Source organism: Neolamprologus brichardi, chromosome 9 (genome assembly GCF_056152115.1).
Source record: "Neolamprologus brichardi isolate AB-2024 chromosome 9, ASM5615211v1, whole genome shotgun sequence".
Lineage (NCBI taxonomy): Eukaryota > Metazoa > Chordata > Actinopteri > Cichliformes > Cichlidae > Neolamprologus > Neolamprologus brichardi.
The window spans coordinates 26,543,528-26,571,296 of record NC_142112.1 but is presented as its reverse complement, the minus strand read 5'-3'; positions in this window follow the sequence as shown (position 1 = coordinate 26,571,296).

Sequence of the window (27,769 nt, the reverse complement as noted above, 5' to 3'; positions counted from 1 at the left end):
ATATGAGTACGAATTGTTGTCTTTCTCTCTGTGTTAGCTAATTGACAACCTGATGACCTGTCCAGGGTGTAACCTGACGACCTGTCCAGGGTGTAACCTGCCTCTCATCCTATGGCAGCTGGATAAGCTCTAGCCCCCTGTGACTGAATTTTGAACTTCTAGACTTCATGCCAATCCGGTGCAAGAATTATTGACAATATTTCAGTAAAGAGAGATGATTTGAAAGAACTGATCACGATTTACTGAAGTAAGAGTTTAAGTAATAAACTATTTGTTATTTTTGCAACTCTGATGAAGCTCCATAGCCGAGTTGCAGGAAGTAGGACAAGACACTCTGGAGTCTGGTGTTGGCACAGATGAAGCAGGTGGAGACTTGAACGAAGATCTTTAACTGGTCAGGGAGAGCCAGGCATGAATGAAGAGTCTGATATGCAAAATGACATGAATGATGAAGAGCACATGGAACAGAAATGATTGGCTCACAGAAGGCAGACAGAAATAAATTACTAGTGACCATAACACCCAGGACAGATGAATACAAATCCTCCTAGCTACACAAAAGCTTCAGTTACACAGACAATAACTGGGAAAAGTGGAATAAGTGGACTGTAGAATTACATACCTATCCACTATCCTTACCTCCATACCTTTTCCTCTTCTCAGCTCTCTCATGGATCACTGCTTGGATTGTCCAAGTTGGACAAGATTCAAACAGGTTCTCAGTTGAGCAGGACAAAAAGGAGCAGCATAGTCATAGTCAACGCCATGCATTCAGAGGAGAAAACATAAGTTGCATTTGAACATTACTTTTTATTCTGATGCTTCCATCACGTTTAGTGCAAGAAAGTGCAACACTATGGGTGCCTCTGAGGACATACAATACAAAGGTTTGTGTTGTTTTGAGTATTCATCTTTAGTGTACACAGAAGGCTCAGTGGTAAAAGGAAAAAGACGTTTCAGATTTTTGTTGGCTAACTGTAAACATAGTCTGGGGGCAATGTAATATTACAAATCTTAAAAAAAGAAATTTTGTTTTGAGTCTGAATATTTTCCTGTTTCCTGCTCTTGCAGCGCTGCTTCCACCCACGAGCGGGGGGCTTCCTTTCTCATTTCACATGTTCTGAATCCCTAGCTTGAGGTCAACACCAGGCTCCAGATCTTATTAATCCCCTCTCCTCTCTGTTTCCCCAAGTGCATCACTGAGCTGTGTGTGTTAACAGCCCAAGAGCAGAAAACCAGAAGATAAATTGGCAGGTGAAAGGTGCTTTAAAAGGTGTGTGGAGCAGCACAAAACTACGTCATTGTACTGTTTTTTTTTATTCTCATGCTGAGGGCTCCATGTCTGTAAGAGTTAAACATGGGCCAAGTCGTGAGTACAGGTTATGACTGGACTTTCTTGCGTCATTGTTGTTGCATGCCATTTAGACGGTGTTTATTTTGGGTAAAATAAATATTGAACACATCACAAATTTTCTAAGTAGATTTATTTCTAAAGGTTCTGTTGACATGAAATTCTCACCTGGTGTTGGTAAGAACCCATCCAGTCTACATATGCAAAGAAATCAAACCATAGATGTCCATAAATTAAGTTATGTGTAATATAACTTATGGTAGACCTGCACTGCCCATACTTATTAACATTAATGTTTGGACACCTAAAAAATGAAGTAAGCAACATTAAATACACATGAAATCAAATTTCTCATAATCCTGTTCTACTCACTGCCACTCATGCCCTGAATCATAATTCATTCTCTTTTAATCAAAACTTAATATTTCTCATTTTTTATATTCCTGCACATCAAAAAACGAAATTGCTTTTTCACTGAAAGACTTGTATGGACAATCAAAGAGATCGGACTCGCTCTGGTGCCTGGCGGGGGACATGCTCATACATGCAATAAACAGGATTATGGAGTCTGAGATGGTCTGGTCTTTGGAGAACAGAGGGTATTTAAGAGGGATACTCACAGACATGCAAAGACTGCCATAAATGGCACTCTGTTAATGGATGGTATAGGAGTCAGGCTACAGTGACACTTATGTCTTTACGTCTGATTTAGACTTGCTGTGATGTAACCTATGTAAGTGGCTAACATTATTACCGGCATTTGTTCTTGTAGCATGTTCGGTGTGTGTGGCGCATTTGGTGTTAAATAACTTGTGGTTGTATCCTGATGTTTTACATGTGGTACCAGCCATAACAGAAACAAATAAAATATCAGGACTTTGTTTCCTCCTGGGTCACCCACTCCTTTGTTTGTTATGGTCAGTATTTCCTCAATTTTTTGAGTCCGGTACCTAAAGGTTTGCTTTGCTTAGTTTTAAGAAATAACATATAAGAGTAGACATTGTTTACTAAAGTTGCTCCCATGGTTACAGTTTCTTGCACCTGAATTGCCCTCCATTTGAGTCACAACCAGACCGATTAGCATTTATTCATGAGGCTGTGTAGAGTACCACAGCCCCCCTTTTTTTAACCATATGAGATCATTAGCATGTCTTTGGATCCAACACTTCCCTGAAAGATGAAGTGACAAACCAGCACAATGAGCCTCACAGTAAAGTAATTAAAGCTTAACTGAGGTGGTGTGTGCAATTAACAACAACTAGGCTCAGTCGTATCCCTGGGTGGTTCCTGACATGAAAGATAAACAAAAATAAACTCCCCCAGCCTCCCGGCTAGTACCTAGTTCTTGAAAAGAGCGCTGCTGAGGCTGCTTGACGTTCTCTGCAGGTTTCCCTGATGTAAGGTCAGCTCTGCGCTCTGACAGCCTGTGCCTAGACCACAAAGCTTTAGCGAGCCCTCTGCCTCCACAACATGTCAGCAATCAACGACAGGTTTGAAACTCTGTACACACATATGGTAAGGCGTGTTTACCTGGAAAGTCAAATGCAATATCCAAGTGTTTTTGATCGAAGAAAAACATGCTAGATCTTGAATGTGGAAGACACTGTGCATGTCTTAAAATCATCTCATAGATAGAGCTATTTACAGTACATGAAAAGTCTTCAGTTTAACAATGTCTGTGGACTCATGGACCAACCCACGAGTAATTACATATCTCCCAACAATACAGTTGCTTTCAGTTCAGTCTGTTACAGCTTGTTTTTTAGTTTTATTGCTCCCAAACCTTTTTCAGTCAAATGATCAAAGTGATCTTATTGAGTTAACTCCTACATAGCCAGACCTTTCACTAAGGAGTAGGTGGAAACTAATGGTTTGAATACTGGTAGAAAAAAGTACCAAATGAAAAGTAATAGTGCTCTGTGTCAAATGTATAATTAAGCAAATATTTGATAAGATGACTGTCCTTCACAAGAAAACAACCCCCACTGGTCATTTGTGCAAGCTCTTTCATGGCCTAAAGGTACCCATTCACTATCAATGTAACCTGTCATGGTTTGGAACTAGTCTGGAGGTCCTGTGCATGTTCTCACTAACCTTTTCCTTTAAGTAAATCAGCTGCAACATGCACGCTGGTAGGATTTTGATAGATAGGGTGTTGAGCTGACCGTATTATATTTACATAAACTTACTTAGATGTTAATTAGATGTAGCATGACTGCACAAGTTCATTTGAATCCTGACTTAAGTCGTGTCAGACAGTAGGAGTCAATAACTGATATGATCGTTTAGTTGGAGGACTTGTTCAATATGTGCTAGCTCCAGCTGTGACTTTGAAGTTTAACTCTAAAGTCATTGCTGCCATGTCCAATTAGAGCTTTGCACAGATAATTGCTTCAGTAGACCTAAAATTGTGCCATTATGTACCCATGAGATTCTGAATGACAATATGTGCTTTTATTAAATTAATATCCTTCTGATGAGATTTGCGAGAAGCGTTGTATAAAACAGTTGCCGTTTTGAGCACCACTCAGCCAGCATGACTTTTAGAAATCAATTCTGTGGCTTAAATGTTTCAGGAACTTAATAAATATTGTAAATAAGTAATTGACCCCACATACTAAGTATTTAGTAAGCTTTCACTATATGACCACACATCACTGAACAGATTCATTTTCAGTAAAAGATCTATCAAGTTCTGTGTTGAACTTAACATCAAGTATTTTCCATTTATTATGTTTTAGTGACTCAACAATCAGAACAGTGAGTTTGTGAAGTTCAAGAAGTTCAAGCTGGATCAAACAGAAACATTGTCATCCTAACAAACTCTTTACCCTTTAAAACCGATCGGAGCGGGCACGCTCTGTTTTGCGTAACTATTTTTAAATCCTGGTAGCTCTGCAACCGTGTAAGCTAGCGCAAAAATTATTTTTGCATATGAAACAGGAGGAGTTGTACTTACATCTTATGCCATCAGCTTGTCCTAGGTCACGGTTTCCTTCCACATAAAGCTTTGCAAAAACTGCATTACAAGCGCTTGCAGGAACACAAACATAATATTCCAGAAACACGCTTTGCCGATCCGATCAGCTGTTCATAACACTTCCTATGTTGGAATGGACGTCAGCGCGAACTTTCGCATGTCCGCCATGACCTGCCCGAAACCGGAAGTGGCGTCATTTTCGCGGAAATGTAGTTTTTTACCATCAGGGCCTCAATGAGCCTATACTGGTGTTTTTAAAAGTTATCTTTGACTTTATGACTTTCTGTGTCGTTTCTGGGATGCTTAGGACTCATATTGCACCGCTGGAAATAGTTTATTTTGATGCATATGCTGCTTTTTTGCAAATTTGCACCATTATATTTATTTTCGTTTTTCCTGCAGTATATAAAAATTGGTGTATTTCAAAAATAAAACTATGAAGACACTCAAAATAAATTTCCTGGTGGTGGGAAACTATTTTGTGCAACTTTTTTGTATTTACATTTTTGAGAGATAAGCCTCTCAAATTTCTCTAACTAGAAATATATGTTAAAAAAGCAAAAAAGATTTTAAATTTTTTTGTAGTTTATTGCACTTTTTTGCAATTTATGTAATTACTATGGACTTAATGCAGACATATTATTAAAATCTGGGCTATAATGGTTGTATTGATGTATAGCAACTTGAAATGCTCCCAAAAATGGCACTACAGCATGTAAAACTATAATATAAGCTCTGGCAGACTTGGTTCTATGGTAGGTCTTAAAGTGTTAAGAATGTGTGAAATAAATATGATAATGTAATTTTCTTTTCCTCCTGAGACCATGCGTCCTCATATAGTGCAGGAGAAGCACATCACATTGTGGCTTTGCTGCCGCTAATTATAATTCATGCTATTTTCATATGTTGTAACTTTCATAATACGCAGCTTTACTGTGTTATGCTATAACATGAACCTGTTGTTGCCATGTGAGTTTTTTATGTATGTAAAAATGATGTAATTAGATAAAACTAATCCCAAGAAATTAAAAATGTATCCCAAACAAGAGGTAGGTCTAAGAAAGATTAGATTATCTTTATATCAAACATGGCTAAAATTAAAAAAGCTTAGTTATCGGGCCACTCTTGGCTCTTTATTACATCAATGAAAGCGCTCATTTCCTTATCATGGTCCTCTCAGGCATACCAACCTTCTGGTGTTCAAACATTCTGTTTGTTATAGGCAGCCAATCAGAATAAGGGAAAGATAGGGAAAGAGAGAGGTCTTAAAACGATTTGTTTCAGAAAGTGCCATATTCACTAAACCCAGGTAACTAGTTTCTCAACGACAGACAATTAACCTAACATCCATGTTTTTGGACTGTGGAAGGAAGCTGGAGTACTTAGAGGAATCCACAGTAAGAAAGGCTTCACCCAAAAAGCATGTTTGAACTCAGAGCCTTCTTGCTGTGAAGTGAGAGTGTTAACAACTGCACTAATGTGCCCCCAAATCTCCTCACCTTAAATGAGGTGATTCAAATGCCCCTTTCTAATAAAGTCAAAATGCAAGAAAATAAATATTTCATTCACAATTTTTATTCTGTTATTTGTTGCAGTTAAAGTGTTGACAACTGGGTTTCAGTTCATATCATTACTGCATAATAATACCGTAGATAATTCACAAAGAAACAACACAGATATTTGTTTTTTGTATGGTTTTCCAACCCCACCCAAGTGAGCTGTGAAACTGCAGACACTTTTGATATGGAAATTGAACAGCTAATTTGGTCATATATTTTAGTCCTGTGAGATTTTACCCCACTATTCAGTGGTCACGTTGAAAAGATGAAATATTTAGTAAACACTGACATTTCTGCCATGCAGCTCTTTGATCTGCGTTGAAATGCCAGAGGCAACATTGGTAGGGTACTCTTTCTTATTACGGAGTACTTGTATAAACTATATTTGGATGTGAAGGACGGATGCAGAGTTCTGGTCTCATCTTGCACTTGGAAAGTGTCTGATTTCAGAAAGAGTAGATGTGATGATGAGTTTTTTTGTCAAAGGGAGACATCCAACAAAGCCCAACCATCGAGAGAAAAAAACCCCCTCCAACCCTGACAATTTTATACACAAACCTTCAACAGCCTCATTGTGACACTAATAGCAGCAATTAAATTTATATTACTGGAGTTAGCCACATTATGTTTGCTATTCAGGCCAACGGAAAATAAAGGGATTATGGGGACACTTTCAAATTTCCTGTTGTGCTTTGTGTGGCTTATTTGAGCCACTGAAAACTCAATAAACTTTGGTGATATGATTGCTTATTTGATCCCCAGGATTAGCACACATCTTTATCAGTGATGGAAAGTAAATACATTTACTCCTGTGCTGTGGATGAGGTCATTATGAGGAACACTAAATTTCCAGTTCCCCTCAGCTCTGAAGAGCTTTTTAGTACCTCCCAGCTAATACTGTTGCTATAGCCAAGTGTCTGAAAAGTGAAGCCAATGTAGAAATTCTAAAAGCTACAATTTTTTGAATGGCCAACATATAAGACTGTCTCTGGCACAACTTTATGTAAATTGCACAACTTTACGGTAGAAATAAGCATGCCTACAATTACTTAAACATGGTTTGGTATCTATAGCCGATTTCCCCCCTCATGACAACTGTATGGGTTTTGTTTTTTTTCAAATATATTTATATAATATTTTTCTGATAACACACCAATTTAAATGTTATTTAGGCCAAAAGTTATAAGTATGTAAGTTTTGACTGAAGGTTGATGCAGATACAGGTGGTGCAGCTGTCTCACTCACAGCATGAATTTCCTTCTTCGTCTTCTTCTGTTTTACTCGCAGTTGGCAACCCTTTTAATTAGAGCAGGTAGTTGTACTGCCCTCTAGTGGAAGAGAATGTAATTGTTCTGCCCGTTACTCAGCCAGTCGCTTAGAGCAACGGTCCCCAACCCCCGGTCTACGAACCGGTTTGGTACCGGGCCGCGAGAGTTGAGACTCGGGTGTGAAATGTATGGTTTTCAGGGTTTTTAGCGTTATTTTGTTATCGTTCTTTTTCCTTAACTCGGTTTTCCTGGGTCTTTTCACGTGTGTGATGAATAAATCTTCTTTTTTTCGGTACCGGTACTAGTTTTATTTTGTTGTATTTATCCGCGACACCTTAAAAGCCGGTCTGTGAAAATATTGTCGGGCACAAACCTGACCGTGGTGCAAAAAAGGTTGGGGACCGCTGGCTTAGAGTAATCAGGTGGAACCGGATAATCTTCCACGGCACACCTGATCATTTCTCACGGAACACCTATGTGCCGCGGCACAGTGGTTGGGAAACACTGCTCTAAGATATCTATTCATTTTTAGAAATCATACTCAAACTAACCGAATGTTGGTGGCCCAGTGCACTTGGGTAGAATGTGGATTGCTATAGTATAACAATTTCATAGACAGCTCGCATAAAGATTAAGAAAAAAAGATATGATAATCTTACATCTCATGATATGTAAGATTATAACAGTAACCCAATCAGCATGAATGTACCAGTAAATGTGACAAATACACTACTTCATATCACTATATCATAGCACTTCTCCTTGTAAAATAACATGAATTATATGCTGCTGTGTTTGGAACTTCACTTGTATTGATCATTTTGGGGTGAAAATGGGCAATTTATTTTCTTCTGTGCAGTTTTTCTCATAACATCTGTGGTCTGACAGTGACCACTGCATCAAGCTGCTGATGGACTTGTGAATTTCATTAGCTGAGTGAGTGCTCCCTCGCTGCACAGAGAGTGCCTCAGCGGCGAGGGAGTTCTTAACCTTTGGGGTCATTATAGACAAATAAAAGCTCATTTTGATCCTATAAGTAATGTCTCATATGAAATATTCAAGGATCCAAGCCTTTGCCAATTCGTCAGACTGTAGGTGGTCGATAATGCTGGTATGACTGCATTCATTGTGGATAAATGTGACCATCATCCTGTCAAGTACAAGGCTGCTGTCTGTGTTTGTGACAGGGTAGGAGGGAGCCTTTAGTGTAAAAAGTACATCTCACAAATGGGCCAATGAGTCAGTCACTGATGCAAAAAGTACCATTTCATTCTGTGCAGTTTAAGGTTTTTAGAGTCACATATGAACATATTTAATAGTTTTGAATTTTCATTTCAAAGTGACACATTGCTAAAAAACAAACAAACAAACAAACAAACAAATAAAATAGCAGCTGAAAAACATTCCTGAACTGTAGCGATTACCTGACTAAAGTGTTGAGTCAAATGTCCCATGTAGTTGAATTGGATATTAAGTCTTTAACTTCCCAGGTCTCTAGTACAAAGTCCAGTTGATGTGTCCCTGTGAACACAGAAAAGGTTAATTGTTGGGTAGTTGCACGGCTAATGAGTGCTTGTCCTGGGTTTTCAGGTTTTCATCTATAACAAGTGGCTTATTCCCAGTAGTGAGAACTCAACTGCTCTGCTGGAAAACATTTAACAATATCCTCCCAACATTTTCTGGAGTTTGTGTCTGAAAATGGCTTTAGTGATCATCCATTTGGAATCTTTTCTTTTATGTCCCAGTCACACAGGCTCAGTAACTCACTGGCAACCACTGGTTGCCCAAAACCTCCTTGCAATTGCTTTGGTTGCTAGCAGATTGCCATCGTCACCTATAGTTTGTGTGGAAGACACTGACTCCCATGAAAACATTGGCCAACTACTTCCAAGTGGCAGTAAAACTGTAACCATAAACTGACTGTTTTCCTTTAAGGTAAAAGGTGCTGTTTTGAAAACATATTGGCTGCAGCAGTAAGGGAACTTTTACATTAAAGGCAGATGTTCTTCAGTCCCAATATGCAATGCGCTTTATTGACTTTCGCTACTGCTTGGGGAGTAGTTAGCCAGTGTTTAACAACACAACAACATTTAGAAAAATCTGCATCAACTGGTTGGGGAATACAAATTTTTCTCAGTAGAAGTAGAAGTTTTCAGTAGTTACCAGCAGTGTTTGGCTGCTGCTTCACAGATCATGCATTAAAATGTACATCTTCAACAGTGCCTTGTGCACCTAAAACCCTCACAGATTTGCAGTTACCTAAAAACTCTTAAAAATACCATAAAGTCAAAAGGAGCTGTAAAACCAAATGGTTTAAAACATGATTTATAGCTTTTTGTTAAATGAACAGTTTAGAATTATAGTATTTGTACGATAACGTTATAACGACATAGATATGAAAGGTTCGTGCGATCAGTGTAAGTGGCTTCTAACACCAGTTATACAAGTGCACAGTTTTGCACGTTTTCCTAGAGATTTAATGCTTTTCATGCTTTATTCTACATTACACTAAGTCAAACTTTTCTCTCCCCTCCCAAAACAGTTGGTGCTTATTACTTCATAAACTGAAATAGAAGTAATACATTAAAAACATTTTTTTTTTAGATTAGTTTAAAGCACACTGATCAAGTAACGATGCCCTTCACAGACTAATCCTGTAATATACTTTGCTCAAGTTCTTCTGGCTGTGAAAGTCGCACTTGCTATTGTTAAGAAAAGTGTCTAATCTTCCCACCGTATCCCTGAAGTCACCTCAGTTGGTGCAGGGTGGAGCAGGTGACAGCTGAAGCCGAGGGATTGGTGACGGTGACTTTGACGTGGGAAAATATCGTGCCACTGCTGAGATTAAACAGCAGCTGAATCGATGGGGAGTTTGCCTTATGAATATTGCATGAGGGGCGTGTTCCCGACAACTATCTTCAAAGCCCTGAAAGAGGAAGCACAAACAAGGTATATTCAGCTGGAGGTCAGCTTGTTGGCCTTTGGACACGAGCATAAAGAGTGAAATAGATGAGAGATTGATGCAAGGACACAAAGAGTTACAAATGATCAGCGTGACATGGGTATGGATTATAAAAGTTGAAATAGATCATTTACTTCCCTTTTCTCTATTGAAGACAACATTTCAAAACTCTCATTTTCTACACTTGTAATATCTAAACTGAATTCAGTGTCTGTGGACCTTTAAAGGTGATGGTTAAATAAAAGAAACAAAAGGAAAAACCTCAAAAGTGACAAAGAAAACTTTTGTTCAAACAGAGGCAGTTTTCATGACAGATTTATGGCACTACAGGTCTAATAATCAATTATCTATCCACAGTGTGGTCTCTGCAAAAAGTTTTCAATCCTGCCCACAATTCCACAATTATCCATTATAATCGCAGTGTACCAATACAGACTGAAGTTTATGAAATACATCACAGCAGGAATGTGAGAAGGCAAACCAGTCAAGGTCAGCAAAAACAAGATTCTCCATTGCAGTTTATTTTCATTTAAACCACAAAACATGCAACAAATATTTGATAAAAATGAACTTTGATAAGTTATTCAAACTATAACGGGACCACGTGGTAAGTTGTGAATGATAAATTGTGACTGAACAGGCAATCCATAATATACGTCATGGATAGTATTTTTTCTGGTCGAGTAAGGACAGATTTTTGGACATTTTTCACCTTTAAAAAAAAAGTCACAGTAAATGTAATTGTCACTGTCTGATGTATGAGTTAGGCTGCCTACAATATGCTTTAAGCAGAGTCCCCCAGAACAAAGAAACAAATGTAAAAATAAATATGGGATCTGCTGTTGCCTCTGGGGCAAGGGTTTTTTGGGCTGAGCCCAGACCTGCCTTGTGCCTCGACACAATGGTCATGGCAATGCGGGGAACAGAGAGGTAACTGACCCTAGGCTTGTGGCTTTGAGTTTTTTGTATAAATCTTTGGGTTTGGGACAAGTTTAATTGTTTTGCTTTAAATGTAGCAGATATTTTCTGGATGGCTTCTTTGTTTATGATTAGAGACCCAGTTTAGGCTTTAGGTTTCGTAGTTTTTGTTTTTGCTACCTTTCACAGTCTAGTTTCCGTTTGTGGTTACAGTTGTAGTTTATATTTAATTTTTTGATTTTTAGTTTATCCTGACTTCCATGTGTTTTTCTGCATCTTGTATTTAAGTCTCTGTCTGTTTTAGTCTTTATGTCTCTGTTATGTTACTTCCTGTTTTATTTCAGTTTTTGTCTAACAGTGTTATCATGTTATCATCTAAGTTCATATCCAAACATCCTTGGACAAAGTATTGATACCCAAGTTGCTCTCCAATGCATCTGTTGCAGTGTGAATGTAAGATATGATGCACACAACACAGTGTTTGTATGAATAGGTGTGAATGGGTGAATAAGGCATGTTATATAAAGTGTTTTGAGTTCTCAGGCAGTGCAGAAAAGCTCTATAGAAGAACCAGTCCATTTACCACTTTTATGCTTGATTAGTTTCAGCCGTGTCTGGTTAACCTTATGTTTCCAATCTTCTTGATTGCCTCTACAGAGTTGGATTCGGTTGGATTTCATAAAGACTTGGATTTGGATTTTTTGCAACTCTCTGAACAATTAAACATTAAATGTTTACTTTGCATTTGACTTCTTATCTCTTAGGTCTGCAAAAGCAATCACCATTCTACATTTTTAAAGCGTGATGATCTGCTGCCAGTGCAATATGACAAAAGTCTGTGGCTCAGAATCCCTGATTATTATTTTTTTGTGTGTGTGTTTTAACATTTGCTTTCACGTATCGGTTAAGTTTGGACACCCAAACCTAAAAGTTAAAGAAAATTGTGGTTTATGTTACAATATGCTGCTACAGCTACAGTTATAATTTCTCCTTGTGGCACCACCTGAAATGACTATAGTGGTATCATTCTTCTTAAAAGCACCTAGACAGAATAAAAGTCAAATAAAGGTTAAAATGAGGAGGCCAATATTCTAATATAGTAATTAATTAAAAAATTGTTAATCAATGCAGTCTTCTGAGCAACTGACCAACACTGCAAACTGTCATTCAGTTTTTCCACACTCACCTTTTGAGTAGATTTTTTTTCTCCTGTGATAACACTGCAAATCAACGACTGATTTACTGTTTTATGCTTTACTAGAGCGGGTGGAGCCTGTCACCTCTGGATGGCCATTTTCATGGTGAGAGGTTGCTAGCAGTTTTCTGGCATGACTGTTCAAAAACTACAGTACTGATGGGACTGATCTTTAAAAAGTACATCCAGCGTGCACCCCATTATTCTTTTCTTTTATCCATTGGCTTCACCAAGTTCAGCTTAATAGAGTTTGTCTAATTCTGTCAATAGACTAACATCATGTGATAATGTGCTAACCTTAAACAGCTTCAGTTAAAACACAAGTATGCAAATAATTTAATGAGAGAAGAAAAACTAAGTCCCTAAACTTGAACCCTGTACAACATCCTTAAGGATTTATTAATGTTATGTGTTTTTCCTCAGAAATGTTTTTAACTCAGCTGAAAGTAGTTTCTATGGCAACGTGTAAATACTTCCAATGGAAGCTGAGGGAGGTTGTCTGTTTCTTGGAGACATCCCTCTCAGCACATAACAACAGGTTCACTATGTCATTGTGAAAACCACTAACAAGCAGCCTGTTCATTAACACCTAATTCCAGTTTAAGAGCTCTGATACCAAATGCAAATGCCTCCTATTTAATAAGAGGACGAATATTTATGAGGCCAGAGTTCGTATAAAATAAAACACGTCACTGTTTCTTTTCCAGAATCCAGAAATCTTTGGTTTTTCCAAAGTAAATCTGGCATTACTTTTATTGATTCAGCTGAGCAACGTGCATTTAATGAGGCTACATGTCTTTCTCTTTTTTTAACTGATGTATTTTGGGTTTTTTTTTCCTGGATAAAGCTACACATTAGCATACTTTGGTTTTCAAGCTTCAAGCCCCTTGAGGTCTATTAAGTAATAATAGCTTCTTGCAATTGGTTTCAGATTCAGAAGTCTATGACGTGGGAAACTTTAGTTGTAGGTATGTGGCAATGATAGCAAGTGCTAAGGAATAAAGCCACCACAATTTATGAATTAAAAAGTGGGAAGGCACTGAATCGCTACCTTCCCTTAGCTCTACAGACGTTTTAAGGCCTTTACACAAGAACAGCTTTTTCCTGAAGCGGGCGAGTGTTACAATATTTCTCAACACTGGAGTTATATTACTTTGGTGAAGCACCACAGAATATATACTGAGAAAACACACACACACACACACACACACACACACACACACACACACGCACAAAAACCCACTGTGGGATTGTTTTATACAGGCACAGTTTCACAATTACATGCATGATAGAGGAGCTCATTGAATGTACATACTCATTGTCAGGAGCAACTTGCTCTAAGGTAGTCCAACACTTAATGGGTGTTCTGATTTCCTCCTTTTTTAAAATTTGAAGGGTTGAAAGTTTAGTCCTTAGTTGACAAACAGACTAACCACAAAACCCAGTGAAACTGCCACTGAAAGCTAAAAGCTTTCAGTTCCGCGGCATGCAATTAAAATGTCTCAGACTGCTTAGTCTTATTTATTATTTAGGCTCATCTTCTCCCACAAGTGCTCAATTCATACATGTAGTTTGCCATCATAAAATGCTAAAGTGTCCATGATACTCACAAACCACATCATATTCAGGCTGCATTACAGCACAGCCTTTGTTCTCACGCACATTTTTGTAACTGAAGCCAGTCGTGTTACAGGACACATCAAAAGACCCCCGATGCAGCAGTAGTTTAGCAAGTTTAACGTCTGGCTAAGGTTGTTTCCTGTCCACGTAGAGCTGGAACACCTGCTTAGTTGGACCTGGTGATATAATTCTGTCCTCCAGTCAAATCTGCTGGGAGCTTGATTTCTGAATACCATGGCATATGCACACAGTTATTCAGAATGACACCAACAAAGGGCTGACCTTGAGCTTCTATTGATTTCAGCTGAATCATATTCAGCCAGTTTTATATAATTTCTATTCAGCTTTGTTTGGTGCTTTCTTTCAATGTTGACTGCTGGTATTTAAACCCACCGTTTCACAATCAATGTTTTATTATCAGTAGGATGAATATTTCTGGCCACAAAAACCTGAAGTTGAGACCTTTCCAAATAAGCCTTGTATGTCCTATTGACAGCCCTGTGTGATTTTTACATGCGTGTGTTTCTTTCCCCCCATTTAATCATTAAAAACCCTCCCTTGGATGTTCCCATTTGGTAAGCAGATCCATTCTCTGCTGATTAGATTCCACTTGCCTTCAACTTAAAAGAACAGGGAAGCATGGGAATTTATTGCTGCTCTGGCCTCGATCAGGGAGCTCAGCTGTTGCTTGTTAATAATCACTGAGCACACCTGAGCTCCATCTCAGTGATCACCCAACGTAATTTAAAGACTCTAAATGCGACCAGTTTGTTTTTAATTATGTCCCTTCATTTGAGATCCTGCTCCAGATGTAAACCTAGGAAACGGAAGCTGTTCCCTCTTTACACAGCAGTGCCGTTGATGGTGATTGGGGTATGTGCTCTTCTACACCTCCAGAAGTCCACTATCATTTCTTCTGGTTTTGTAATATTGAGGGTGAGTTGTAGTCTTAGCACTGGAGTAAAAAGGCACTGACATCCTCCTTGTAAACTGTCACCCACCATTGCTGTGTCATCCGCAAACTTGAGAATGAAATTGTAGATTCTAGTGGCCGTGCAGGCGTAGGTGTAGAGTGAGGACAGGAGAGAGTTCAGTATACGCCCAGTTCACACTGCGCTGCCGTCATACCCGTCACAACACTTGCACCTTGCTGCTGTCTGCGAAGGTTATATGACGTCACATCAGTCACACAGATTAGAAATGCGCTGCCGTCACACCCGTCACACTGCCCGTCACACTGCCCATCACACCTGTCACCCTGTGCTGCCTGCGCGTTTTAACTGGCAGCGCGGTTTAACGGGTATCGCGGTTTAACGGGTATCGCGGTTTAACGGGTAGCGCGGTTTCACGGGCAGCGCGGTTTCATGGGCAGCATGGTTTCACGGGTACCACAGTGTCATGGGTAGCGCGGTTTGTCACTCTCGTCAAACTGTGCTGTCTATGAAGGGGTATGTTGTTCGTGTGAACTGACTATGTGAGATCCTCCGCCAGATGTACAGCTAGGAAACGGAAGCTGTTCAATCTTTCCACAGCAGCGCCGTTGATGGTGATCGGGGTTATGCTTTACTACACCTCTAGAAGTCCACTATCATCTCTTCTGTTTTTGTGACATTGAGGGTGAGATGGTACACCCCTGACGTAACACCGCACTGCCGTCTGCTAAGGCTGAATGACTTAACACCGCGCCGCCTTCTGTGAAGGCTGCGTGACTTCGCACCGGTCACACCGCACTGCCGTCACACCCGTCATACCACTCAGCGTGACGTAACAAGGTGCTGCTGTCTGCGAAGGTTGCATGACGTCACATCGGTCATACAGATTAGAAACACCCTGCCGTCACACCCGACACACCGTGCTGCCTGCGCGGTTTGACTGGCAGCGCGGTTTAAGGGAGAACAGACGCTTTTTGAGGAAAACTAATTTCTAGTGCTTGTGTTCACAATCTCATTCTTTGAGTCACTACCCACTAGTTGAGTGTAGGACCAAAACAGACCCGTTAAGCATCTGAACTAATCTGTCAATCTCATGCTCCACTCTTGCCTGATCCACAAAGAAACATGGCCTGAGATTTGTAGGTGCTAATTATCATCCTCTGCAGTCATCAGCTCCAAACAGCAGACATAAGACCCACTGACAGTAACATTTTATTGAGCTTGTTCCAATTTGTTCTGTTAATTTATGAGGCAGTATTATGATGTAGGAACAAAACTAACATGGTGATACAGTATCATACTCGCATACAGCCATTCCAACTAATCTGTGCCCCTTAACTAGCAAACATGTTAACATGGTCAATACTGTTATACAGTTGGCCAGCTTGGGGGGAACTGTGGTGCCATGCTCTCTGGCTTCCTCTTGTAGTCCAAAGACAAATATCAGGTTAACTGGCGATTCTAAATTGGCTGTAGGAGTGAAGTGGAACTAGACTTGTCCAGGGTGTATCCCAACTTTCGCCCTTTGACAGGTCATATGGGTCTTCATCCCTCCCATGACCCTGAATTTGATAAGTTCTTAAGAAAATGGATACATGCAAGGAGTAGATGAGTTTAAATACCTGATTTGAACCATGAAGAAGGATAGCAGCAAGGTTTGCAAGATGGTAGTGAGACCTGCTGCGATGTTTAGTTTGGTACTAGCAAATGTATAGGAGGCCAAGCCTGAGTTCACAGGGTGGAAGATTTTCATTGGGAGTGATTATGGTCTGGACATGTGCAGAGGACGCATACTGGATATACTGGACAATAGATGTTGAAGTTGGAACTACTAGGCAGGAGGAAAAAGACGACCACAGAAAAGGTTTATAGATGTAGTGAAAGAGGACTTGCAGACGGTTGGCGTGACACTAGAGCAGAGGTAGGCAACTCCAGCCCTCGAGTGCCGGTGTCCTGCAGGTTTTAGATGTATCCTTGATCCACTACATCTGATTCTAATTGCTAATGATCTCCTCAACATGTCTTCAAGTCTCCAGAGGCCTGTTAATGAACTAATCATTTAATTCAGGTGTGTTGACCAAGGGTGAGATCTAAAATCTGCAGGAGGCCTGGAGTTCCCAACCCCTGCACAAGAGAATGACAGGGAGAGTAAGATAGAGGCAGATGATCCGTTGTGGCGACCCCTAAAAGGAGCGCCTGAAACAACAATGATAACTATAGGCACCTTACATATCAGGTGGCTAGCTCAGTTACGTCCTCATTTAGCGTTATCTCTATATACCAAACTGAGGCAATTTTATACACCACACTAAGCAAGAGTACAGAGTTTGTTTGGACATTTTGGGGTGTGCACCAATGCTCCTTCTTGTAATAGCCACCACCCCAAAGCGATACACCTGCATAGAGACAGCTATACCTGAGCATCACCTCCTACGAGCACCTATTTACGTTATTTCTCCCACAGAAATAACGTGCGTTTTACTTTTTTATTCAGTGACGATGAATAATAGTGAGCTCAGAGCCGTATAACGCACAACATTCTTTACCGGTCTGATCAATAGAGAGCGGTACGTCTCGGTTGAATGGATGAGTGTGTGTGGGTTCAGTGGGATGATGCTGTCATCACAGAATGCATGTTAATTGACTGTGCTGCATCTTCTTTTCTTCTCAGGGTTGATGAAAATTGCTGCCATCTACTTCTTTCCTAATTGGTTGTTTCTAATGTCTTCCTTGAGAGGTTGTTGAGACTCAAGACTGAGCCTGACACTGACTAAGAGGTTAGCCAGCCTGGAAAAAGATAGGAATAGCAATGATAGGTATTAAATATGTATGCAAGTAGGGCTTACTCATGAACTTGAGTACTTTGACGCATTAATTTGTATTTATCTTTTTTAAAGATACTTGAGATTTTGAATAGCTCTATTGTGGTCCATTAAGATGTTCCTGCATATGTGCTATTTTGTATTCATCCATAAGCAACAATGTCTACTTTGCAGGGGCCGACTGGTCACCCATTCTCCCATGAGGCCACAGTGCTATGCTTATTGCAAGCTAAGTAGCAAGTCAAAATAACAAGCTGCTAATGAGCCAGAAAATGTAGCAGGTGGACACAGATTAATAAGACAAAATTATTAATAACAGATTAATAAGACAAAATACGAGGAAAGCGCTGAAGATTGTTCTGGATACCTTCTTGAATTTAATAGCTGATGATTAGAACGCCGCAGTTTTAGTTTCTAAATCTAACTCATATTAAAAAATAATGTATATTATTGAAAGGAAACATATATATAATTACTAACAATGCTTGCAGCACTTTGCGAACTTTAATTTGTGAAATGCCCTTTAATACTGCATGTATTACTTGTTTATATGACTCAGAATGCCTTATAGTTTGCCCGTATTAAGTTATTCAACAGGTTTCATGGTGTTGTGATGTGCATTAATCTCCAGGTCTTAGTGCCACCATCCGAATAACTTGATCCTTTAATTAAAGATGTTGGTATTTGAACTTTAGAAAGGACAGGCTGACATCCAGCTTAGCTCATCTATTCCTCTTCACCCATAATGAGGCATGATGTATATTCTGCTACAGCCTTTTTAAATCACTGTTATGAGATAGTTTTATTTGGTTTTAGATAAAACTATCTGTGTTTCATCAACATATGTATGTGAGCATCATACAATAAACATTTTGGTATGAGCAAAGCATCACGATGGTCTATAAATCTTAGAGATCAGTGGATTTTTATGAGGAGAAAAAAGAAAAATAGTTGGGTTGGGGAAAAAAATGAAACAAAATGCAGCATGAAAATACTTGGGGTGTCCAGCTTGTCATCTCGATGATTTTGACTTCAGTCTAAACTAGCAAGCCTGTCTGTTAGTGTTTCAATATTTGATGAGCCCTGGAGTAAATGATGAAACGATCCAAAAGAGATTTTATGAGAGAAACAGCCCTAACGAATTTATTGACAATCACTCTGATGAAATAAGGCAAACTCAGATGAAATACTGCATGATGGGTGATGAGGACTGAATTAAAGTGAGGATTTAAGATTCAAGAATGAATATTTCTTTTTGCTCCAACTCGTTTATCAAAGGTTTGAATAGCAAAAGTGAGCATACCCCCCAACCCCCTCTGTACCAAGAGTCTATTCAACATGTAAGACTTGTCCTCGGTCTGCAGTTGTTCACATAAGGTGTGGTATACTTTGCGCTGCATTTGCAGAATACATAATACTTTCAAAAATAATTGCATTTAGCTTTAGGGACTATATTCACAGTGTATTATTGCACACGGTCATGAAATGTAGGAGCTTACATCCAAGAGAGGATTTCTTAAAGCATTGCAATTAATGTTACCATGTATTTAAAGAATACACTCAGTGTTGATGTCACTATGGGTTCTTTGCTAACTTTCTGTTAGCATGCTGTCTGTGCATATGTTTGCAAAGATGCAGTTGTTTCAATCCTGGATGCAGTCTGCCCTTTTCAATCATACTGATGTCATTTTATGCAATAAAAATAAAAGTAATGTCCACATTTCCACTGCTAAAAAGCTGTAGACCTTTCTATCATTTTCCTCCTCCCTACACACAAGTTTAAATCAGCTGATTGTTGTGCAAGTGGGCAGGAAAAGAAAAAGGCATGCTTGATGTTTTTTCTGTCTGGTCAGCAGCTGGTTTGTGCTGCCAGGCGCACGTGGAGTGCAGTCAGCTTCTTCAGCCAGTAGGTGTGAACCATGTCAAGGCCTGGTGCTGTCCAACTCTTCATACTGGAGACCCTTTCTTGGATATCGGCCACTGTGATGGTTACTGGACCCTGTTCGGGGAGGTCGCTGTGGTCTGCCCTCAGATCCACTAGCCACTGAGCATTGCCGTTATGGGCTGCGTCCTTCTCCCATATGCTCTTCCAGTATTGTTCTGCCTCCAGCCTTGGTGGCGCTGTTCTCTTATTGTTCCCCTGCCACTGAGAGTACACCTTTGCTGGTTCTGTGGAGAACAGCTGGTTTATTCTCTTGCCTTCTATCTCTCTGGTGTACCTCCTCAAGCGGCTGGCCAACGCTGTGAGTCGTTGCTTGGCAGTTTCCAAGGCCTCAGGTATGGACAGCTTCCTGTACTTCTTAGGCACCTTCCTCATCGCAACTCCGATAGTTGGCTAACCTCCCTCCATGCTACCTTGATCTTAGCCTCTAGCCTCCTTCTCCATGGGGGGTACTGCCCCTTGTGGCTGTAGCCAAGCATCTCACTGATCACTGCTGCCGTATTGTAGATCAGCTTGTTAGTCTCGGTAATCGTGGCTGTAGGTATCGTCCGTAGTGCTGCATTAACATCATCTAGCAGACCTTCTGAGGGTACTTCACGTAATCTTGGTAACCGGCTACAGGGGGTCCAGGTTTCAAGCTTGGCCATGATCCTATCTTTCAGGTCAGTTCCTCTCGCACTCAACGATCCTTCTCCTATCGCACTTGGGGCTTGGTACCCAATCTCGGGTGGGGGTGATGATATCTCCCTGACCTGGCGTCATGGCTCCCCCTTGCCAAAGCATTTATGTTGTACCTTGTCAATCTCTAGCTGTGAGAGCAGTCCCTTCTTTCGAATGTTGAAACACTGAGCTAGTAGTTACACGTTAGACCCCTAATTAAAGATTGTGAAATCATTATGTAGTTTTAGTTTGCATTATTCTCCTGACTTAGAAGAAGGTGATAACTATTACACTTATTAAACTGATTTGTATTACATTAGACTGTTGATTTATTGTGAATGAATGATATTGTTTTATGATGCATTATACTGCTGAGGTATAAGAAATACTGTTTTCAGAGAGTCATCACCTTATTTGTCTGATTAGAAAAGAACAGAACATACTGCACAGGAAGCCAAGGTCATAACTTAGGCTCACTGAGAGAGAGAAAGAATGTGGATGTTTAGGTTTTATGACTAGGTGGAGGGGGGCTGAAGCTATAAGAATGTGAGGAACGCTCAGACACTACGAGATCAGGCGGACACCCTCCCGCGCTCATCTCCCCTCCGGATGGTTTATGCTCATAAAGTGTTGAATTGTATGGAATAAAAGATTGTTGATTGAGCATTTATACACAGAGTATTGTCCTTCCTTCAGCCCAAAGATCAAAAGAATTGGGAGAATTTAACTATGTATGCATGCATGTATGTATGCATGTATGCATACATCCATCCATCCATCCGCCCGCCTCCTCCCATTGTGCAAAAATGAAGCGAAAATACCCCGCTTGTGGAGGCTGCCATCTTTAAAGTTTGGAGCCAGAGTCTGCACAGTAGTGACCTGAGGTGGAGCGACTGTGTAACGCTCCCGCCCACACACCCGCTGGACGTGACTGCAAACACGCCCCTCTACACTTTTTACGTAGCCCGGCGGCTCGAGTTTTTTGCTGGTTTACTGCGACTGACAACTCGTTTAATTAAGGTAAATACAACCATGTCACTGTTATAAAAAAGACACACAGCTTATCATCTTATAGTTCTAAAATCACTCTGTTGTTAATTCGTTCGCTAGATTAGCCGCTAGCATACGCACTGTGTTGGAGGCTTGTTGCTAGCTAATTAGCGATGCTACACACCTGTTACTCTAATAGTCTGTGTTATTGAAGGATTCAGCACTTTTTTTTTTTTTAAATCCATTTTTAGACAGCGATGAGATCATCTGCACACTCTACAGAGGCCCAGAGTTACTGTTAATATCAAAAATATAATGCTGTCCTTTGAGATTTTAACATAAGACTGTGTGTGTAATGGATCTTAAACTGTTTAAATATTGAGAGCCCTTTACAGCCTGGTAACATGGAAACTTTAAAAACATCAGCAGAACGTTTTAGTAGTGTAGTCTAATTTGTTCTTTTCATTTAATAATAGATACCATATTATATCAACAGCTACATTCACCCTGGAGAGAAACTAGTGAGGGAGACCATCAGGACCAAGCTGGGTTTCCTGGGTCCAGAGGTTTGGAGAAACTTCTTCCCTTTCTTTCATCACAGCTGTCCTGTGCCATAAGTTCTGTTGACCCGCTGTAAGAGGCATCATTTAAGAAACACCAGGAACACTGAAGCTCATCGCATTGATCAAGCAGTTTAAGAGTTACCAAACAGCAGACTGATAAACTAGCTGCCAGGCAGCTATTATTAAAATGTGTTACACAGTTACGTAGATAAGTATCATTAGAGAGGCTGCCTAGGAACAGTGGTTCTAGTGAGAAAATGCTTCCAGGCCTTTAAATGCTAAAACAAACAAGCAGCAACCCAAAACTATTAAACACACAAAAAAAACTATGATATGGGCTCGTTAATGATCCCAGTAACACTGAGCTGATTAAAGAGACTCTGTGGAAAGTGGTGACACTGAGGGAAACTACAGTCCAGACACACATGACTCGGTGAGATCCCTGTTGCCCAGCATAAGGGGCTGCAGAGAGCTGATCTCTTCTGCTCTGCCTCCATGAATACCAGCAGGTCAAGCCAAACGGCACTGAAATCTTGTGTGATATGTGCACTGTGAAAGATGAAAGGTACTCATCGTACAAGCGTGTTGTTGCTTTAGCTTGAGATGAGTTGAATTCAAAAATATAGTCAAAGTGGCCACCGATTGGTCTTTTGCCATTATCTCTTTTTGGCTTTGTTAAGAAAATACATATCTTGACTGTTTGGGATTAAAATTTAAAAATGCATTTTTGTGACACTTTCCAGCTTCATGCATTAAGAGTTTCTAATAGTTTTGAAAATTTGTAAATAAACACTTTAGCAACTTATGAGGTGGTCCTTATCAAAATCAATCTTTCGCTTCTTTCAACATAAAAAAAACCACAGCTACTTCAGCAATGCATAACAATGAATGGTTAATAAGATCACGTATATGTGTATAGGTCCGGTGTCCTCTAATTGCCCTGGTTGGGATGTATAAATTACACTCTTTTCATGCTGTTCTCTGCTATTTTATGCAAACCTGCAAGTCAAAGCACACGGGGCAATGTGTCTGTTCACTTCAAATGACAATGTGCTAAATGCCAAAGACCAATTAGCCTCCTGTGGCCGTCACCGCTGGGTCTTCCAGCAGAGCCTTAATTCCAATCAAGCTCTCCGCCTGACATCCAGCTCAGTATCAAGGCCATCGGACACAAAAGTGCTACTGTACTGTGTGTTGGGTGAGTTTCTGCAATGTGTTTGTATTTCTATTCTTCACAGTATTATGCTGACATGGAAGAAGTATTACTCAACAGGGCACACGGCATTCATCAGAAACTGTGTGCTCATACACTATGAGTGTTTTCTACAGAAAGATAACTGAGGTTGCAGTGTTATGTTAAAAGGATCTGGCTGCTGATGGACACTTAAGAAAAGTGAGATGTCTTTCATACAACAATATCCATTAAACATAACAAGGACAAAAAGATGAGGCGGTGCCTTTAAAAAAGAAGGCAGAAGAAGTCAAAGCAGACCCAAAGTTTATGGGATACCCTGTTGCATAAATGAGTCAGTGATCTAGACGCTGATTGGATGAGGGACTGTCCGATCATTACCATGATTGACAGAATAAATAAATCAGAGAGTCAGCATGTGCCTAATGAATGGACTCGAGCAAATTACCCTGCCCCTCTCATGTCGTTGCCCCCTTTGCTCAATCACCCCTGGGAAATTCACTATAACATGTGAACCTCTGCAAGCACCTGATCCATAAGTTACATCAGTCATCGCCCGGGGGACTTTGCGGACATGCAGAACGTGAACAGCTATGCTGCCCATAAAAGTTTCAAGTAGTTTTTACACTCTATATTTGGATTTTTGATATGCAGTTCACATAATCATTGCATTTCACTCTGTCAATTTCTTATACAAATCACACCTTCCAAAGGTAATTTAACTGCTTTAAATACATTATAATATACACTATAATACATTTTTTAACTAACAAGTTTTAAGTAAGGAGAAAAATGTTTAAGCCTGGGCAAGAAAACAGCATGATGCTATATCATTGCCCAGTTGGCCGTTACTGTAATTAAATCTTTCTCTGAGAAAGACTTCTATTAACATAATTTAAGATAATGACCACTGAGAACAACGCTGATGCATAATTTCACGTCACGTTTAGAAAATTAGCAAATCTCCCAATTGCTAAATTCTTTAACACAGATTCAAAGATTTCAAGACAACCAGCCTAGGAGCTAGATTTTGAAAAATAAGAGCATGGTGAATGATATACAGGATGAGTCTGTTCTCTTGATAGTGAGTGGCCTGTTCCTGTGGTTAGCGTTGCATAAATAACAGCCAAAACTGTCGTTCACGGCGCAGAAATAAACTCTCATCATTTAACTGGTTTGTGTCTTCATGTTTCACGTTATATTTGCCAACGTCCACCTATAGTAGCCTCTAAAATAGAATTGAACAACAGAGCAGCAGAAGTCAGCACTTATATTCTTCTCTTTTTATAACAAGTTCATGTTTTACAAACCACAGCCTATTTAAAACAGTTTCTAAACATTATATTCCCAAGCCCGCTTCTCTGTATGAAGCTGTTCCTGAAATGCTGCAAGGTCATGGCATAAGTAAACCTCATTGTTAGATGCCTGCAAAATTATTTCACAAGGTGAAGGACGAATGTCATAAGGACAGGAACATTTTTATCGCTAAATCATTTGTGACATTTTTATTCAAATTCTATCTCTAAGCTAAAAATTTGTGAGGCATGTATAACCAGGACACTGCTAGCAGACAGTGAAGGACTCTGATGTGAGCCAAGGCTATCAATATACGATGATGCCTGTTTTCTTTGTGGCTCGCTGCCAGGTGAGCTACAATTTTCTGTGCTGCCTATAGAGAATGTAGTTTAACAAGTTGGAGGCACAAGGCAAAATACCTTATAGAAAATGAACCTTTTAAGCAGTGGCAACAAGCAACCATAGAAATACCAATTTTACAGCTTTTTTTTTTTTTTGTACTAAACTGCTCTCTAATGATTGGTAAAACAATAAGTTAGCTTAGCTTGCAACTCCTAGAAATAATTGTTATTTGATGACAGGTCTAAGGAGCTTGGAAAGAAAAGCGTAGTCTGGATGACTGAGAACCTTCACAGACATTTTGATGACAGGTCACTTTAAAGGACACCCCAACAGCATGAGTGGTAAAGAACAGAATAGAAGTCAGTGAAGTGAGCATAAATGTAACACAGCACAGAACGGTTGAGCTAAGTTAGCTAATAGTAGCCACCATAAGCTGTACGTAACAACGTAGCAGGGTATTCTCAAGAGCTAAGTAATTTAGCTGCAAGGTGAAGATTTGATTTTTCACTCTTTCCAAAGAAACTGTTGAATCTTCCAAGTTCAGTCCAGAGACCAGTTGGCAACTCCTGGCACTGATAAAAGGATAGTAGGTGGAGCTGGAGCTGGCAGTGTAGATGTTCGGATTTTTATTGGGTTAAAAATGAGCACACTGGGAAACAAAGTTTGAGAGACAAGCCTGTGATGGTTTGGACACATGCAGATATACTGGACAAAGACCCACATAGCAAAATTGGTATGGATCGGATCTGGCCCACACAATGTGCTTACACATGCCCCACATGCCGCAAAGAATGACGGCCCTTTGGTGGCCCAGATCTGGTTTGCCAGATGTGGCCCACACATGGGCCAGCACAAAGCCAGTTGCAGACACACTGCTGGCCCTGTGCTGGCCCAGAACAGTTTCAGCTCTGGCCCCAGATGTCAGCCTAATGTGTACCTTAATCAAGCCATGTAATAACAACATGCGCATAATAGTGCAAAAGTAACATGACAAAACTCACTGTTCAGACAGTGAATGGACTGATTCGTATATAACGCTTTTCACTATCCCAGATTACTCTAAGTGCTCTATACAGCATGCCATATTCACCCAATCACACACTTTCTCTAAACTGAGTGCTTCCTAACTACATTCATACAGTTGCCATGCAGATTGGAAGAGCCAGGGATTGAACCACTAACCTTCTGATTAGTAGGTGACTTGCTCTACCTCCTGAGCTACAGCCACCCAGTGGTAACTGTGAGTAAACCCTCACTAGGTTTTGGATAAAGTGTACACTCACAAATCTGTCAAACCTGCATTTGAAATGTTGGCTACCATAGCAGTATAGTATTGAAACATGGCATTTGGTTGCTCTAATTAAAATAGGAAAATAGGAACATAAATAGTGCCATTACTGCCAGACCTGGCCCACATCTGGTTGACATACACCCTGCCATGACACCAGTCAGTCAGAAGTGCCAGCTTGATACCGGATCCAGGAATAACCGGTTTTCTATGGGCCTGGGCCACATAAACCAAACCACAATCGAGCCAGATGTGGCATGCCATCACATAAACATGGCCATCTACGCCAGGCCCGGTCCATATCTGGATGACATACGTATTATCATGCCAGAAGTCAGCCAGCAGTGCCAGCTTGATACCAGATCTGGGCCAGACCTGCTTGCTATGTGGGGAATATTGAAGATGGAGCTGCCAGGCAGGAGGAAAAGGGGGAAAACCACAGAGGATATTCATGGATGTGGTGAAGGAGAACAGGCAGAGGCTGGTGTGACACAGGAGGATGCTAGGGACTGGGTGAGATGGAGGTAGATGATCCCCTGTGATGACCCTGAAAAAGGTAGCACCTAACATAAGAAGAGTTTCACTGAAAACTTGGGGTTATTTATTGAGTTATGTGCCTCTATGCTGTCCACTGGGTCCCACTAATCAAATTCAGCATTGAATTCTTGGTCAAAATGAGATGCTTTCCAGCTCAACATTAAATCAGTAGCAACAGATTAGTTATTTTAATGTTCTACTTTTTGAGCAGAATAAAAAATAGTCCGTATGAACTGAAAAAATTATATATATTTATAGGATTGTGGGTCCTCTAATCCTTTTCTCTCTCTGAATGACCCTGAAAATGACAAAAGTTTTAATTTTGGGTTCAAATATTATAAGTTTGTGATTTACTGTAACAACCCACATGGTGATAAATGATGATCTCCAGACGAGAAGAAACCGCATAAATATATTTTCCATTTTAATATGGCTCACATCACCTCATCAGTATACAGTGATGTTATTCAAGCGGGCTCTATGGGGGGGGAAGTACTGTGGCTCTATATTATTAAAATGTCTGTGCGCCTGTATTACCCATAGTGCTGTGAGGTTGTCTTATGAAAACATTATGGCCATTAAATGAGATTGTGGAATCATTCCCCTTCATTGTTTATCACCAAGAGGCTGCGCTGTGGTTTGGGAGTTGCCTTCATGAACACAAACTCGCCAGAAGTGAAGTTTGATTTCAGATAATATCCTGGCAGAGCGCATTCAAAACCAGCATCAATCCTTATTACCGCATCAAATATTAACTAGTTTGTGACGTTTGCTTATATACCTGCAAGCATTCCTACTGACAAATAAACAAAGTTTGTAAAAAGCCACAACAACAACAAAAAAAAGTTCTAAAGAGATTCGGCCGCAAACAAGACATCACCACATATCAAAACAGATGAGAATTTGAGCACTGTGGTTTGAGGATGGCTGTCCCTGCAGCTGCAGGGGTCCGTACTCATGTTGTCTGTAACAGTTGTGAGCCAGACAGGAGCAATTATTCACCATAAAGCAAAGTAGCGCTGGCTGGGAGTAAATTACTGAGAGAGCCTCGGCCAATTACTTCTTGTAATGGTGAGAGACAAATCTCATTTGACACTAAAACAGCCTTGCATTGAAAAGACCAATAATGAGCAAAGCCCTTGTATTCCTCTAAAACAAGAGGAGGAAACACTCATCCTTGCGATGCAGCCTCTCAATTAATAATCACCTCAAGAAAGGGTTTTGATATAATTTAGCTCAGTGAGATTTTTTTTCCTCCAAAAGCCTTTTAATGGCATTTTCCCATGGTCCTTTTTGAACCATTATAATGCAGAGCAATTTATACCACAGGTCAACACGACAGCTGGTGGTTA